The sequence below is a fragment of the Macrobrachium rosenbergii genome, chromosome 20, assembly GCF_040412425.1.
Source record: "Macrobrachium rosenbergii isolate ZJJX-2024 chromosome 20, ASM4041242v1, whole genome shotgun sequence".
In the NCBI taxonomy this organism is placed as follows: Eukaryota; Metazoa; Arthropoda; class Malacostraca; order Decapoda; family Palaemonidae; genus Macrobrachium; species Macrobrachium rosenbergii.
Genome location: NC_089760.1, coordinates 30,877,501 through 30,887,500, shown reverse-complemented (window position 1 = coordinate 30,887,500; position 10,000 = coordinate 30,877,501). Strand labels below are relative to the sequence as shown.

Here is a 10,000-nt window from a genome sequence, read left to right as displayed (position 1 = left end):
GTCTCCGTCACAAGAGTCAAATAAAACCCGATTCTGGTACCAGTAATTCTCTAGAGTTGGCACTCAGCAGGTCTTTTGAGTATGATAATACTGAAAATTCAATTAGGATATCATAAAGAGAGTCATAATGGGACATTTTTATTGACATATGTTCGAGAGGAATTTCTCTCGCCATCACCATATCCAGTTTCTAGGCCTCATTGTAATCCATTGCCACATAATATACAGCAGATTAATGTTTTTAATATTGGTCAACAGACTGGCCTTTTCTTTGAAACTTCTTATATGATGGTTTACAGCGAACCCGAAACCAAATGAACTTTAAATTGTCGAATTTACTCCGGCCATAAAAAAAAACAACCTTGTTTTCGTCATCTGACCCAAAGTAAAAATATTTTCTTTATTTCGCGAGTATTCACGGTCTGGGTGACCCTCCAATAAATCGCTGTGTAGCAACATAGATGTCCATGTGTTTGAAACATCAAAAAAAGACGAAAATATGTATACGACCACGTATGTGTTCCCTTCCCAGCTTTTTCTTTCTCTCTCCGCGAGTGGAAAGGGTATCATTTTTCTTGCCATTTTTCTCTCAGGGTTTTTATTTGACTGTTTGTTTCGTGACAACCCTAACGCCAGCCCCCTCTTCTCTCTCTCTCTCTCTCTCTCTCTCTCTCTCTCTCTCTCTCTCTCTCTCTCTCTCTCTCTCTCAAACTGAGGTGATTAATTGAAAACTTGAAATTACACTGGATAATTCTCTCTCTCTCTCTTTCTCTCTGTCCAAAATGATGTGATTGATTAAAAACTTATAGTTGCGCTGGAGAATCTCTCTCTCTCTCTCTCTCTCTCTCTCTCTCTCTCTCTCTCTCTCTCTCTCTCACTGCAATTTTTCAAAGGCCTTTCTAGTGGATAAAAAAATCTGGCATTATGGGATTCAATACACATGATAATCGCCTTAAATTCTAAAGCACGTCCCGTAGCCATGTAAAGAATTCATTATCTGCAGAGATCTTCAAATCTTTCCTCATTTTCAGTCTCATGACCTTGTTTTATGCTTCACGGAGAGTTTTATTAGTAGTAAAAATTAGGATTTTTCCTAGAATTCATGTTTATCTTTCTTAGTAGGCAGTAATAACTTTCACCACCTCTAGTTAGATAAACTTAGTTTTCAGCTAGAAAAACAAAGCAGTTTTCCTCTATATGTCCGCGTTGTTTGGTTCTCTCTCTCTCTCTCTCTCTCTCTCTCTCTCTCTCTCTCTCTCTCTCTGTTTTTGTCCCAGCCTGTCTGTCTATCTTTCTGACTGCCTGTTTGTTTGTCGCGCCGTCTCTTTGTATCTGGACTTAATTTTGAAGTCTAAACGCTGGAAATTTGTGCCTCACCGTCTGTATTTGTCGTTGTAGTTAGCAGTCTGTCTGTCTGTTTACAAGTCTCCCTTCCCCCTCTTTCTCTTTCCATCAATACCAAAATAGCTCAACCGATGGTGAATTCGCCTGCTAATCTGGATGTGTGAAACCTTTATCAGTCCGTGTTGATTAGGATATGAAAGACTTAACTCCTTTCTAGTCCTTGTAGCACTAATACCGAAGTTAATTTTGAATATCATTCGCAAGTCAAGACTATTTATGTTCCTTGCATCTTAAAATACGAGAAATTTCTCATGAAAGCCAAGTGCTATCTGTCAAAATATGAAATTTCTCTTTTAAAAGTCAAGGATATTCTTCAAAATGAAAGGCTAATCTTTCTAAATGAAAAGGTTGTTTTTTAAAAATGCTAAGTTTGCCATTGCAAAGGCAAGGTTTGTCTTTTGAAAGTCAAGATTTATGCTTCGAAGTAGCAAAGGTTTTCTTCCAAATTCTTCGTTGTCTTTTCACTGATAAAAGTCGATTAATTTCAAGTTATGGTTACTTTTTCAAGGGCAAGGGTTATCTTATAAACGATTTTCATTTGCATGGCAAGAACTGGCATTTTCAAAGGCAATTATTGCGAGTTTAAACGTGATAGGGTTATTTTTAAAAGGCACAAAAAGCTCCTGAACTAGGGAGGATAAACTTAAAAAAACTAGTTGTATTTTAAAGGGGAATTAATGTATTAAAGGGCAAGGGTTGTCTTTTAAAATTGAAAAGGTGTCTTTTAAATGGCAAGTCATTTTTTTCTGAGGCAAGTGCTTTCCTGCTGATGAAATCTTTTCTCTTTGAACGTCTTTTTTCTGCTCTGGTAATTCCCCCTTTTTAGTCCCTTAACGCGATGTGTGTATTAACCCCTTTCTTATGATTATCATTTCCTCGCGTAAATCTCTCCTGATCCCTCAGTATTTACAGAATTAACCTCGTTTTCCAACCCAAATTATTCCTTTGTCTTTTTTTACATTTTGTTGCTGTGCATCGTTAGAATGTTCTCCCCTCTTTCTTAGCTAAACTTCCTTCCCTTCCTTCGTCTCTTTTTTATCATCCTCTCTCTCTCTCTCTCTCTCTCTCTCTCTCTCTCTCTCTCTCTCTCTCTCTCTCTCTTTTATTCGCCTCTGGAGAAACAAGCTGGGTGTTTCAATTTTCAGTCCATCCTTAAAGACGGCACCTGGCACTGACGCCCAGAAACGAACTCAATTCTTGCGTTGTCTCTTGATCAGAAAGTCAGATGCCGGAGATGGCAACAGATAGCATATGCTCATCATTTTTATTTCATACATTCTGTGCCTCGACGCCGCAGCGTAGGAAACAAGAGCTTGAGAAATCTCGCTTTTGTCTTTTGACTTTCTCTTTTCGAGTTCATTTCTCTGTCTTTTCTCTAGATCCGTATTTTTTTTTATATTTAAGTAAGTGTTTAACATTTTTGGTGGAGATGTCAGTAGTAAAGGTTTAAATGGGTTTAAGTGTTTACTATTTGTAAATATCTCTCTCTCTCTCTCTCTCTCTCTCTCTCTCTCAGCTGGATTTTGAAATTATGGTTTTCAGGGTGGCTATTCTGATTTTGTTCTTATGTAAAACATTCTAACGATCAGTTATCTGTCAGGCTTTATAGCATTAAGAGTCTACCTTGTCTGGAGTTCCTCTTGAACTGGTATTTTGATTTTGTTGATGCACAGGCAACTGACAAGTTCTTCGTGGGATCATTCGGCTTTAAAAATGTCAAACTCTGTTTTGCGAATTTCATTTCTCTGGGCACACTTCTCTCTAATGACTTGTTCTCTTTAAGGATAGTCAGCAGTAGAAGGCCAGGGCTTCTTTGTGAATCACTTTCATCTAATTATTTCTGTTCAGTGAATGAACTTTTATAACACGATCACGAATGGTGTTTATATGTTAAAACAACGTGCATTACATCCAATTCCAGAACGTGGAATTCTCTGCCTTCGTGTGCCTTTCTTTGATCTTTAACTTACCTCTTTTTAGCAGGCGTATTTGGCATCACGTAAGAAAAGTCCATTAACGCCCTTCACGCAGTGACCAAGCGTGATTTTGCCAGACTCGCCTGTCTACCTCTTTCCAACTTTGAGACGGTGTTAAAATTGACCAGGAGGATAAAAAAGTATATCTGGCGTTTTCTTTTATTCCTCCTTTCTTTCCTCTCATCTTATCTCGTTCCGTTTCCTCGTGGAGGAATTGCTAAGTGTTCAGCATACATCTAGAGGTTTCTCTAACTTGCTTTTTTGTTTGAGTATTTTGCTGTTGATTTCTAGTATTATGACAGATAACATACGCTTGAAAATAGGAAAAACTATAACATACGCATGAATTCTTGCATACGTGAAATTTTAGCTATAAAATCATATAAATACTTTTTAACGTTGACAAAATGAATAATGATAACTGTAATTGATACTAATAGAAGTTACCTAAAACACCCAGCTGAAAACAAGGCCAACATCCTCAAGGAATAAGGAGAGAACTCCAAGGGCGAAGAAGCACTCGCCGGATATAATATTCCCAAAAGAAGAAGATTCCTTACGACTTTTAAATCTGGGAAATCCTCGCATTCACTCGAGTTTCAAATTGAAGGATTCCTTAATGAGAAAATAGCTCTTTTCTTCTTTAATTAAGATGAAATCGCAGGGCGAACTGCATCTGATTTAAGGGAGCAATTGCCATTCAGAGAAGACCACGGAGGCTTAAGTTTGAGAGCTATTGCACTATCCCTCCCGCTCCCACCCCTTCCCCCTCTCTCTCACACCTCGGGGAAAGAAACGAAATGAGATGGCCTTAAGATTAGGGAAATGGCTCTTATCAACCTTTAGGGTAGAGCAGTTTCCTCTGGCTATCTTTTAGGCTGAGTAAATAAATGCTGTTATTTCGTAAATGATAGAAATAGCTGTACCAACATTTAGATTACGGGATATGTCTCGTCAGACTGGTAGTTATACATTTGTGTCTTTAAACTGGATGAATATAATAACCTTTTGCCTGGATGTATAGTGTTATCTTTCTAATTAACGGAACGTCTTTCATCAGCCTCGACATGAACGCAATTTCCTTTCATTATCATAAAAATAACCATCGATGATTTGATAACAAAAATAAGTTTAACCTTTTTACTATATACCTCAACATAAGGGAGATAGTCCACGCAACCATAGATAATAAAAAAAAGCTTTAGTAATGATTAAATCTTCAGTAAGATGATGCAGATGTATTGCCTCGCAGGCTATGAAAACAGTTTTTGTGAAATTCCAGAGTAAAGGTATAAATGTTTAGATTGTGGACAAGCGGTAATATCTCCTATTAGTCTTTCGATAAGAGAAACAACTCCCATTAGCATGCGAAATGAGAGATAGCAACATCTCCAACCCCTCCCTTTCAAAAACTTAATTTAAAGAAGTGACATAAAAGAGTCGTAATTAATCTCATGAATGTGAGCTTAAGGGAGATCTCATAGATGTGTCGGTAAAAGCCCAGCTAATAAATTAAATTTCTCTCTCTCTCTCTCTCTCTCTCTCTCTCTCTCTCTCTCTCTCTCTCTCTCTCTCTCTCTCTCTCTCTCTCTCTCATATTTTAGGCTCAGCGTGCATTTTTAAAATGGTTTGTGGGGGTCCATAGGAGTGTCCATCTTCATTCCAAAACTCATATTGAAACTGAAGTTTAATCAGTAAACTTCACATAAAGTACTTTGGAACTGGGAACTGTTGCATTGCAGTTCCTTGCCCAAGAGAGGAGACCTTCTTTTCATTCTTACGTATAGAGCACCCTCAGCGTTGCTCGGCTTGACTGCCTTTTACTTAAAGTTTTCAAAGCAGCTTTCAAAGCAGCTTTCATTGTAGACCTGGAAAATAACTCCTTCATCCTGTTACAAAGAATGGCTTTATCTATCCAGCTCTTACTAAATCAACGGCTGAAGACATTCCCCATCATTGTTTACTGAGATCCAGGATGTTTTTTATCAGGAGTTTTTACTTTTTTTTTCTTTTCCAGGCGTTGCCCCGAATCTCTGATTCAGCCTCTCGAATTACTCGTCTCAGCGTGTAATGAAATCCGAGAGTCAGTCCCCACGAGGGATTTCAGCAGCACAAGGTAAGTTATGCGTATGCTAATTTTGATAATAATGGAAGTAGTTATCCCTTGCGTAAGGACTGATTGGTCTAAAGTCTTGTTAATCTTAATAATTATAGAAGTCGTTATCACTTTCATAAGGAATGACTCGTCAAAAGTCTTGTTAATCGTAATAATTAAAGAAGTCGTCATCATTTTATTGATGAATTCGTCTCAAGTCAGTTTTTGAAGTAGCATTCAACATGAACTCAACAGAAAGAACTCCAGTTACATTTTAATTGTAGATTAATCATAACTGAATGATGAAAGTTTTCAAATTCCACATAGGTTCAAAATTACTAGGAGGTGGATATGCCCATCTTCATATCCCATCCACAGAAAAAAAAGGTAGAAATAGTGGGTCAGGAAGGTCTAAGATCTAATTCATAATCCTTATCCGGATGGGAAAGGAAGAGCAAATTAATTTTCAAAGAGAAAAAGTTTTCCAACTCTAATTTGCCTTGTAGTAATTTTTTTCTTTATATATATATATATATATATATATATATATATATATATATATATATATATATATATATATATATATATATATATATATATATATATATATATATATATATATATATTTTTTTTTTCCTAGGGTGCCATATAGGAATTTTTCTAGAAAAAAAAAATACGCGCTTATCTTTCTCCGTACAGATAACGGCAATTGGGCAAACATACAGTTTTGTGAATACTAGTAATGCTACATTTTTATTTCGTCACTTATTGGCAAAATAAATTCCTTACTGAGTTTGACCTATGCATTATTACCACTTCTTTTATCCTTCTGTTCTTATTTTATTCCCTTCTGAGCTTATCGTTAACCTGATTCTTAAATATTTAACTCCATAATATAATCCGGTACATAGCGTAGTATAGTTTTGGGTAATAGCATTTTATTAGGCTATGAAAGAACCCCATCCCCTATAATGTCCTAATTAACTTGTGGAAAGGTTATACATATGCTTGAATAAGCTGTAAGTGTTGGGTTGATTAGCTTAATTGGCGCAGTTAGCTGCCTCGGTCATGACGAGAATTGTGATTTACTTAGATATGGAATACCAACAGGGTAGTTAAGATAATAATCCGGCGAATAATACGTCCAATTATCGTTGTATTCTTAGTACACCGAAACTCAAGTATGTTTGATCACTTTTTCTTACGTGCGGGATGATTAAACACGTGAAGAGCAAGGAGCATAATTAGCGAGCTTAGAAATGGAACAAAGACAAGGGGAAAGGATTATGGAGGCATATTGGTGAAAGGTAAAAGCTTTTTCAAGTCGGGCGAAGATAAAAAGTAAATTGCCTCCAATAAAAGAGACCATAGGGATAAGGAAATATGAATAACATTTCGTAAAGTCACGCGTGACACTCCACGCATCCGAGAACATTAAACCCCGCAGGGAGTCTAGTGCCGTCAGTGCACCTCATGCGTTGCACTGTAGCCAATACTTTGCAGCGTGCCTTCGGCCCCTGGCTGCAACCCCTTTCGTCCCTTTTACTATATCTCCTTTCATATTCTCTTTCTTCCATCTTATTTTCCACCCTCTCCTAACAATTGATTCGTAGTGCAACTGCGAGGTTTTCATCCTGTTACACCTTTCAAACCTACTTCCTGTCAGTTTCCGTTTCAGCGCTGAATAACTTCATAGGTCCCAGGGCTTGGCCTTTGGCCTGAATTCTATATTCAATTCGAGAACATTAAAGCATTCCTGTACGTAAATATACGCCACAATCAATTAGTTGCGAGGGTGGGGGTAGAATTATATAATATGTATATGTAGGGAAGGGGTAGTATTCACACGGGCGTATGTGGAAGGGTAAGATTCTAACGAGGGGGTAGTATTTTAACGTTTTAAAAGTAAGGGTTGGTCGAATTCAAAACTCCGCCCGCATACAGCACTGCTGAGTGGGTAGGTCTTACCGAATACCTGCTGAGTGGACAAATAAAAATCCCAGCAATCCGTATATAGGCAATGAATCAGATAACAGGCAGAGATTTTAATTAAATCGAGAACTTTGATTCTCAAGGGATCAAGTGGAAAAGAACGTCGTCCCATTACGTAAAACACAGTAAGAGTATTAAAGTCTGTACGATGGATTTTGTCTCTAATTCCATTTTAAATGAGGGGCTAATGAGGGATTGATCCCTTCCTCTCCCCATACCTACAAAATCCTTAGATCCTGCGCTAATGGAATATTGGATTGTCATTTCTGATACTTTGTTTCTCTCGTCCTCAGTGCTCAATAGTAATTTAAGATATGTCTTTGAATTTATGAAAAGAAACGAATTTCATTCAGAAGGCGTGAAATTGATTTTGATGGTGAAATAAATATTCATAGGAATAAAATTTTACCTTCATTTTATCAAGATAACACAGTGATAAAGTCAATTTTTAAATATCTTGTTTTATAGCAAAAGTGAATGTCACTTACCAAAAATAAAATGCGAGTAAATATGTTGGCAATTTATCACTTTTAGATGCATTAGCGTGTTTACCACATCAATGGCTACGTAAACAACAAATAAATCTTATGTCTGGCTACCAAAGTAAAATGCACAAAGTCTCACACCGGTTCAAAGCTCAGATGGATCATAGCGATTGTACGTAGGATTAACGGCCATTCCTCGTAAAGAAAAAAAAAAAAACAAGAAACAACAAAAACATCAATGACACCGTTACTGAAACTTCCATCAGCATTTGGAAATCTCGTGCTATTGACCATTGGCACACTAATGTTCAAAGCTGATTGACCTTATTGTCTGTTAAGCTTCACTGGGTCCATTAGTATTTAGACTGGGACCATCAATGAATGCCAGACGTTGTTGCCCAATTCACCTTCCACCCTGATAAACTGGTGGGTCAGGGTAATGGGATTACAACCTCCTAAATATCAGTGGTCAGAATTTGCAACGGATATTAGGAGTCTGTTGTGAACTGTAATGAGTACCTAAAAGCCAGAAGGGTTAGCCATGTTAGTCATAGGTGACTGAGGATCTTAAATTACAGGGACCTAATCCAAAACAGGTATACCCAAGACATTCTATTTCTTATAGTAAAAAGACCCATTGATCCCTATGTTCTAAGGTAGGTTGTAAGTTACAGCAAGGGGGTTACAGCTTGTACTCAGTCTTACTTTTTTGTGCGGGCTCGGGACCGGCATGTGTGTAGCAGATAGTAAAATGGACGAAAGACCAATCGGTATTTATTGTCATTAACTTCCTGGAAACTCGTTTATGATTTCATAAAACCTTAGACGCAACTGTGCATTCAGAAGTTCATGGCAAATGGCCGATATAACTTCTTGTTTGTTAGACCTTTGCATCCAAATAAATTGGCATTTCAGCCAAAGAAAATGGAGAAACTAGCTTGTCCACCAAGGACAAAGCAAAATCATCTTGACGGGCAAGGGTAGCGAGAAGTATTGCTTGTCGAACATGATCACAAGGAGGATTTGGCTCATCAGACAACGAGAAGGAAAAAGTGGCTTGTCAAAAACTCCCAGGAGAAATTGGCTTGTCAAACAAAACCACAAGAAGTAACCTGAATGTTAAGCACCTTCATAGAAAAGGATTGGGAGGCTAAAACATGGCAGCGTGGAGAACCTTGCTTGGGCGAAGTCAGAGAGGAAACTGGCTTGTTCAAGCAACGCAAGGGGAGATGCTGACTTGTCGAACCAAGGCAGAGGGAGGAACTGGCTTGGAAACAAGGAGAAATAGAAAACTTGTCCAGTTAAACAAACAAAAAGAGGGGAAACAAACGTCAGAAAAGTGATGAGTATGAAATTAGCATGCAAAACAAGCGTAAAGGGAGACTGGACTCTCAAGCAAGGGCGTAAGGCGAAACTGTCTTGTCAAACAAACGAAAGTTTGAAACCAACTTTCAAACAAGAACAAAAGAAGAGAATTGGCTTGTTAAACGAGAGAGAGAGAGAGAGAGAGAGAGAGAGAGAGAGAGAGAGAGAGAGAGAGAGATCAACCCGTCCAACAATGGAAAAGTCAGAACTGATCAAAAGAAAAAACGGCCTTGTGCAGAAAAAACCAGGGACGGGATTAACTTGTCAAAGGAAGAGCAAAGACAAGATATTACCGTCTTATCAAACAAGGCGAAGGGAGAGGCTGCGCAAATGGCAGAATTACTTGTAAACCAAGGGCGAAGTATATTTATTCAGTGATAGCCTTTGCCCTCCCTTAAATAAGTTCTCCCTCAACGACCAATTTCTGCTCTAGGGACACACCCCGTTAGCCACGGTAAGCAGTCACGCAACGTTAGTTTGGAAAAGATAAGGTCACGCATATAGAGGAATTCTGTCTCTGATTTATTCGGCAATGAAACTCGCTCATTCAGTCCGTTGGCTCCTCATTTCAATATTGTTACCCGTTGCCACTTACACCAGGCTACCAAGGTCTGGTGTATAGTTTTTGAGAAGCGAGTTTTGTGTTGTGGTTCCTAGCGTAGCCCATGTTCTGTAGGTGGTCA

The 10,000-nt window shown here is 38.1% G+C and overlaps 1 protein-coding gene and 1 long non-coding RNA gene across 17 annotated transcripts in view; one reads left to right on the top strand and one right to left on the bottom strand.

Annotated features, from left to right (window-relative positions):
• LOC136849199 (band 7 protein AGAP004871-like) overlaps positions 1-10,000 on the bottom strand; it is a 408,970-nt gene that overhangs the window by 109,414 nt on the left and 289,556 nt on the right. The gene's annotated exons all lie outside the window — the stretch shown is intronic.
• The window catches only part of LOC136849200 (uncharacterized), a 353,201-nt gene that overhangs the window by 120,273 nt on the left and 222,928 nt on the right, over positions 1-10,000 (top strand). The window contains exon 3 of the long non-coding RNA XR_010856257.1: positions 5,398-5,496. This is a non-coding gene — a long non-coding RNA (uncharacterized lncRNA). The remainder of the gene's footprint in view (positions 1-5,397; positions 5,497-10,000) is intronic.